This window comes from Epinephelus moara, chromosome 17, assembly GCF_006386435.1.
Source record: "Epinephelus moara isolate mb chromosome 17, YSFRI_EMoa_1.0, whole genome shotgun sequence".
NCBI classification, from domain to species: domain Eukaryota; kingdom Metazoa; phylum Chordata; class Actinopteri; order Perciformes; family Serranidae; genus Epinephelus; species Epinephelus moara.
Genome location: NC_065522.1, coordinates 22,831,632 through 22,840,255, shown reverse-complemented (window position 1 = coordinate 22,840,255; position 8,624 = coordinate 22,831,632).

Here is an 8,624-nt window from a genome sequence, read left to right as displayed (position 1 = left end):
GCCATACACATACACATACGTATAATTTCTGAGAGACGGGGCTGTTTCACCGCAGACATGACGGTAATGTTCTATTCATATGTCCCCGTAAACCATGACAGTGAGCCAGCATGCACAAAACCAGGACCCTGAAACCAAGGGCGTCACTTTGTGCTGAAAAATGGTTTTGGGACATCAGGGCTCTGATAGAAAAAACAAATTATGCAATTTTAATGTAGTGGGGGGTTGGTGTAAGGTCGGAGTAGATAATTACAGTGGGCTGGGAAGAAACTGCGCATCATAGGGTATAGCTGAGGCTCCAACCAAGGCCGTAGCTTTGTCCTTAGTAATCCTAACCCCAGGAACATTTGAGTGTCAAACACTTCATTTCCTGCTTTCTGGTGAAAATGTCTTATTAATGTAAAGGAAAACACAAAATTCAGGCGGCAGGTGACAATTCAAAATATAAAAACTGAATGTAATGTTTATTCTCCTGTAGTTTACCTTTTCTCTCACGTGTCATGATTTAAGCCCTGATCACACAGAAAGCATTTCAGCAGCTGGAGGCGGCTTTTTGTAATTGTTTTTAATGAGAATGAAGCTTTTTGCTCGCTGTCTTTGCATTGCTACGCACCTCATGTTTCTGCACTTTATGCTCCTGGTGTTTTTGCCGAAGAACCCTGAACTCCTAGAGTTGAAAAAACTTCAACTCAGAGAGGAAAAGCGCCCCATGTCATCTCAACTTTTTCCCCCATTGTCCAAGTGGATGATTGAAAAGGCAGACCTTGTGCCCCTGAGTCATCCTAAAATATGCCTGGAAACGGCCATCATTGAGGAGAAACTCCTGGACCAACTGGTGGTACTTCCTGTGATCCACCCTCTTTTTTAGGGTCTCATGTACCCACACACTGTTTCCCTGTGACCAACAAACTATTTGCAAGTACCCTCTGCCTGTCCATTTTTGTAACTAACTACTATATACTGTGGGGGAAAAAACGATAGATTATATGGGAAGGTTACGGTAAGGAGGTGGTGGGGTGGTTGCCTGGCAACAATAAAAAGGCACAGCAAGCAATTCTTTTACTTGTGGAATTTGATTTTTTTTTAAAAAAAGCAGTGCGGTGCACCTAGCGTTTTGCAACCTGGGAACCTCTCTTGCAGCTTCCTTAAATGTCCGTGTGGCACCTATTCATGTCAGTGATAGTTTAATCCATTTTAGGGTTGTTCTTCAGCTATGGTCAATTTGGGTCTGGAAACTTTTAGAAAATGTAACGCATATTTTGAAAAATGTATCGATACAGTAGTTCCAGTAATATAACACTGACATTGTCATTTCCATTACCATATGTCTTACCAACACATAAACAAAGTGATGGAAATTATTGTCATGGAAATTACATTTTGTCACATTTTCCTTTTAAAGAACCTCATGATACGTTAGCTTGCAAATGTACATTTTGTTGTCAACATTAAGTATTCACAAAATACATAAAGTTAGATAAGAGCTGTTTGGAAATGACAGCCAGTAATCATTTTGTGTTTTCAATAGTTGCCATGATGTTGTAGGAAGCTGAAGTTCTTCTTAACAAAAAGTCAGTGGACAAGACTTCACAGCATCATCAAAAACTACCTATTATTCCATAGTACACCTACTCTCGTGACTTTCGTATACCTACACAGGCGGGACATTTCTAACCATGTGCACAACTTAACTCATGGTGCAATATTTCTTTTCCCACAACATTAATCATGACCTATTACAACCATTGTGAATATGTGAACATTACTCACTGCATAATATGTAACATCTGCATGACTTAGAACACATTTAAACACAGTTTCCTTCATCTTATGGCCGTAAACACATTGTCTCAGGGCATGCTGGGAAACTCCACTCATTTATGCTGCGTTCGTTTTGTACTCGGAGGTCGGAAGTCGGAAGTGGGAATGACGTCACCTCCAAGTTGACAACAGTTTTTGCATTCTAGTTGACAACGATGGACAAGTCGGAAAAAAACATGGATGCCCGCAAGAAAGCCTTTGTTGTCCTTGCACTTTCGGAGTATAGACAGCTTCAAAACCGTCATGCACTCCAACTGATGAGAGCCGCAGATGAGGCTGACCTACTGTAACTGGGAACTGGGAATTTCCGACCTCGGAGTACAAAACAAACGCACCATTAGCCCCAACACACCACACTGTTAGCTTGCTAATGTCCATTTTAGCATTAAATGTACACCAAGTACACCATATAAAATGTTTTTCTTACTATTTGTACATTCCCAGGAAATATGAGATGTTTGGAAATGACAGCCGATAAACACTTCTTATTCTTGATGTGGAAATTAGATTGTCACATTTTTAAAAAGGTCTCATGATACGTTAGCTTGCTAATGTCTGTTTTAGCATTAGCATTAAATACAGGCCTACACCAAATACAAAATATAAAATAATATTCTTCTCATGATTTGTACGTTCAAAGAAAACTGGCTGTTAGAAAATGACAACTAATAAACATATTCTTTATTTAACAAAAATTTACCTTGATTTCTTTCTAATTTTGGTTTCCTCCATGGAGCGGATTGTCCTCCAACCACGTGCTCTGCTGTCACATTGCTGTGGTCACCAAGTCTACAAACTTGATATCAAAGAGACATAAAATACGAATATATATCTTACCAGACATGACACATTTCATTAAAATCTGTATTTATGTGTCATATTTGAAGTTAATAAAAGTTAGATCAATAAGAAATTCAAAATTATGCAAGGTTGAATGTCCAAAATCTGTTTAAGGGACAAAAGAAATAGCAAAATTCATACCTAAAGGCCACTTTTTAAAAATAATGACTAATGTATCTTTTCATTTTTGCATGTTCCCTTTGGTGCAAGCTATTTTACAGAAGATTTTTAACAAATTATGCCCAAAAATTATTGCGACAAAATTTCAAAAAGGGGTGAGGACATGTCCCCAATGTAAATGACAATGTCTGATGTCTGAAACTGAAACAGCTCTAGAATTCAGCCATCTTTAATTCTATTATTTACAAATGGAAGTGTTTACAAATGACCTCACATATATTGTAGATTCTGATTAACACATTTCTCCTCTTGTCTCATGTCCTGCCTTCGCATCATTTAAAGATAAATCCTTTAAGCTGGTTTCTCTCCCTCTCTGTCTCTGGAAGATTTTTGGGTCGGTTTGGTTCTCACAGGAATGCAGCTGTGAATCTTTTCAGTCAGCCTAACCCCGACTCTTGTGTGAATCGTGTCAAAACAAGCAGACATCACTTAGTCCACGAGAGCTGAGAGAGGCAGGCGGGCTTGGGGCCTCCGCTGAGCTGTCCAGGCCTTAAGGTCACCTGGCAATTAACCTCTGACAGGGCAGCGTGTCCCCGCCCGCATTTCTTAACGTGTCTTTCACTCTATCGTCTCACACTTCCTCTATGTTTCCCTGCACGTCCACTCCTTCTTTTTGGACACTCTTTTTAATAGGTTCACTTTTATGTTGCAGCTGTTTGGTTTGTTTTTCAGGACAGTGACGCTGCAGACACCTGTAAACATGTGGGACACCACAATCAGAGGAAATCATCTGTCTTTGAACGTTTGTGGTTGTCACTGTAACAAAAATGTTTAAAATCTAAACTGTGAATTTCTTTCTCGCCGAGGTTTCTCCTGCTGTTTTCCTCCTTTAACCCCTCTCTTCATCTGCTCAGTCCAACTAATCCAAACCCGCCCTCTCCTCTCCCCCTCCCGACCACATGACCCTTGACCCTACGCACCTCTTTGAATGTCACATGACCGTGCAGGTGTGGAGGGGTCTCTGCCCCGGCCAACCCCCAATTAGTGACCCTAATTAGTGGAGGGGCCCCCTGATGGGCCACTGAGCTGCTTTATAGGAGGAGGAGGAGGGGGAGGACGGATGGATGGAGGAAGGAGAGTAGTGCATTCCTAAAGGTCTGTAGACCCTCCAGATTCACACACAAACACATATGGTGTTAAAAGAAAAAGAAAACAGAACCAACATGGAGCTGAGAGTTCATTTGTTGATGCACAACAGTGTCTGAGTGCTGATGTGGAATTGATCCATGCTCTCTGTTCAACATGAGATGAGTGGGAAGCATCAGGTGCACCTGACAGACAACACTTCATGCGTTCATCCATATTTCTGTTTCATTTCTTTAGTCCTTTCCTCAGTGTTGTATTCTATTTTTTGTTCTTAAAAGGGTACATTACTATTGTATGTGTTTTTGTTTCTTAAACCTATGAATGTTTATGATAGATTAGCCAGTTTTTATGACTCAGAACTTAAATCACAGTTCATCAGGACACACAGAGATGTCTTCTGTCATAAAAAAGACGTATTAGGACACTTATGACTACATGACGTCACAGAGACAGTCAAATAATGTGATGTGCTGTGGTTATTTTTAAGGTATATTTTTCTGTTGTTAGCAATGGAAAGCTTAGATCTCAGGCTCCCTCCAGCAATGCTCAATAAATAATTAGAAAAATCAAATTAAAGTAAGTTAAAAAAAGATTGGAGAGAATCTGAGACATGAGACATGTTTGTAGAAATCTCATTTTGTGTTTTACATCGCTTGTTTTAGAGCTCTTTTTAATTTGTATTTTTGCTCTGCGTTATCTGTCTGTAACTTTTATTGCTGTCTGTTTTGGCCAGGACACTCTTGAAAAGGATATTTTTAATCCTAAGGGTTTTTTTCTGATTAAATAAATTAAATAAAAACATAAAACAGTGCACAATAAATATAACTTACACAAAATATGAAATAAAAATACATCTGTGTTGGACCGTAATTGCAAATGAGCTGAATGTTAACAGGAATGCAGAAAATGTATATGCATATGAAAAATAATAAATATGTTTGTATATACAGAGGTGAAAAAATGTTTTAAAACAGTAAGTATGGGTATATAAAATAAAGTGATGAGTTATATTGAAGACACTTTGAAATAAAAAGGCACTTGTATTATTTTAAAGTCCCAGCATTTAGCATTTATAAGCAAATATAACCATTTAATAAATGGTTTATAATATAAGACATAAAACATTTTACATAATAAAAATAAAATAATAAGCAGCTACAAGAACAATTGGAGTGTTTATTAATGTAGAGTATTTATCATCAATTATAACTTATACACTGACAAAAATGAATTTTTAACTTAACTTAAAATAATTACTTTGATCAGTAACACACAAATAAATTATTTCTTTCAAATCAAGTTAAAAAGGTTAGCACAAGTTAGGTTAACACAATCGCTTTGAAATTGAGTTGGAAAAAGTCAATTAACTTGTGTGTTACCAACCAAAGTATTTTTTTTAAGTTCTCTCTCTCTTTTTTATTTTTTCTTATTTTACTATATTATCATTCTATCAGTTTACACACCAGCATCCACTTGTAAATGAGGAGCTACAGTTGTTGATGGATTAACAGATAAACATTTATATCTGCTTACAACTAAAGTGTAAATGTTAAACAGGGAGACTTAAAATAAACTGTTATATATGCTAAATATGTCCAAAAATCATTTTGAGTGTTTTTATATCCAAATCATTGCCATATTTTTGACTGCAATTTGACCTTTTAGGGGTATACATAAATCTATCCAATTAAATATGATCGGCGGCAACTAACTAACCTCACCTGTAGCGACTGCAGGAAACAAACTAGATGTTGCTGAGAGGCTAGGCCTGAGTAACTTGTCTGACACACCAACAAAAGATTTGTTAAGATTCAAAAAATGTTAAATAAATTTATTCATAAAAAGGAATTAACTTATTGTACCATATAATCAAGATGATCACCAAACAAAGAAAGTGCGGTCAACAAAAAATATGACGACCCACTCACCCTCTCTCCAACCAAAAAAGAACACACAGATGAACATGGTATGCTTTTAATGATAATGAGTGTCACCGCCCATATCCATCTGACCCGACTCTCCCAATAACAGCAATCACAAAAATAATAAATAATTCACAGCTCCTACATCCCCCATCATATAAAACTGCACACAACTTAGATGTAAATTTTTTTTTTACATAAGTTGTTGCAGGTGTCCAGTGACATGTCCAGCTGTTGCAGCATTAGTAGAAATCATGGTGTCGTCGACATATATATGAACTTTTCTTCTGTTCACTAACGAGGAGATGCAGTTTAGAAACTGTGCATGTACGACAACTAAACATGGGTTTTAATTATATACTGGTGCTTTATAGTAGCATCATAAACCTTCAGCCTTCCACAGACTGCTAATTTTTAGCAATCTAATAAGTTTAGTGAAGCTACACTGTGCGACATGGATCCAATAAACTTGGGTCCGTTAGGATGCTGTGAGGCACAACATAGAGGGTCGCATTATTAAATAACCTAAAGTTCTGAGGGCACTATATACTGCTGTGTTTCTGTGTGTTGCTCACCTGGCAGCTGCAACTACGCACCTTCTTCCTTCCATGCTTCGTCCGTCTTTATGCGATCCTGGTAAGAGCAGAGGGACGCATCATACAGGCAAGGCTTCTGCTGCCACAACTCCACAAGGTTTTCCTCTTTTCTGGTACCCCACACATTTCTTTTAGCAAATTTTGCCTCCATGGCAAGCTGCTGTCCGCCTGTTTGTTTGGGTTTAGCGCCGGTGTGTCATTTCATCCCAATGATCATCCCAAATTTTATCCCAGGCTTTGATTGCAAGACCATGACAACGCCCATCCTTCAACCTCTCCAACTCTGTGACGTGGAGCTACAACCAAAGATATCGCCACATTTCTTTTGAGTTGTTCATCTCTCGTCTGGGATGGCCCAAAATGGCACAGTGTATACCACGCTTTACATATGATGCTATGTAATACCGAATAAATTGTACTGAAAAGTGATGATTGTTTATGTCACGTCTCAGACTTCACATGTTGGTGCCCAATCGTAGAACCAGAGGATGAAGCAACCGGTAGAGTTCAGTGGTTTAACCCCTAAAAGTTAACTTACAGCATGAAGTCCAAAACACAGGCAGGTAGGTAAATCCACAAGAAATCCAGAAAATATTGGGAAATTAACGAGCTGGACTTCTTCTCACAAGGCCTTGATGACCAACTGACAAAAGACAAGAGACGCACAAGGACTAACTACCCAAGGAGAGCAGGGTGATCAGACTCAGGTGGAACTGATAACACAGGTGTGGTGGAAAACAGGCGGGAAAACACACAAAGGCAGGAAGTGAAAGAAGACATGACACAAATTAACAGGAAACACTAAATTAACTGACTGAATGCAACAAGGAAAAACTGAAAGCCTAATCCTTAAGATGACTGAACATGAGAAAACAAAGACAGATACTAATACAACCAAACATAAAGCATCATACTTGCATTTGGCCATGTGTTCGAGTTAGTTTGCTGTCTCTGTCCAGTAGCTGTCTGTTGGTCACCCATTTAACAGCAGGAAATGGCACTTCAAAATAAAAGCTCTGTGCGGAAAATTTACTGTACTTCAAAATAGTGTGTTTTTTACAAACTTGACACATTGAGGAGTCACTTGCAGTCCATTCAGAATGGACCCCCGACCCACTTTTGGACCACGCCCCACCATTTGGGATCCACTAATTTAAAGCATGAACTAAATTTGTCCAACAAAGAAGAGCAAACATTTAATTAAATTAAACAGAATAATAAAAAAGTTAAAAACAAAACTAAACAGCAATTTAGGAGTGATGACGAACGGACAAAATTTAAATACATTTTTAAAGTTAAATTAAATTAAGATAAATAAATAATAAATGAATAAAATGTAAAGAAATATACTTTATTCTCCTTAATTTTATTTTATTATATTTGATTTGTCTTATTGTATTCAAAAACCATGTAAGGAAACATGAAATAAATATGTAACTTGATACTAATAACAGTGAAAATATACACACAGTTTTAAGTGAGTTATTCAAGTCCAGCAACCATTTAATTAAATTGAACAGAATTTTTAAAAATGTAAACAAACAAACAAACTTAGGAGTGAAGATGACCTGCCAAAATTTGAATGCATTTTTAAATTAATTTAAAATAAATATATAAATAAATCAATACATTTTCTACAATTATTTTATTCTATTTAGTTTAATTTGATTTAATTTTATTTCATTTATCTTATTGTTTTCAAAAACCATATAAGGAAACAGGAAATAAATATGTAACTTAGTACCAATAACAGGGAGTGAGTTATTAGTTTAGCAACCATTTGATTGAATTAAATAGAATTTTTAAAAATGTAAAAAAAAAAAACACAAAAAAACCCCAACAACTTAGGAGTGATGATGAACTGCCAAAATTTAAATAAAATTAATCTAAAATAAATACATTTTTTAAAATTATCTTATTATATTTTATTTAATTATATTCTATTTAATTTGTCTTAAAAAAACATATAAGAAATGGGAAATAAATGTGTAAATTTATACTTATTACAGGGAAAATAAAGACAAAATTTTACATTATTAGAGTTTAGTCACTAGTGTTGAGTTTCTAAGCAATTTTAAAGGAATTTACTTGGCAAAAAAACTTTTTTATTGTTTATTAATTATTAGTAAGTGTCTCTATGTATGTTGAATTGTATGCTTACCTATAGACATATTTCACT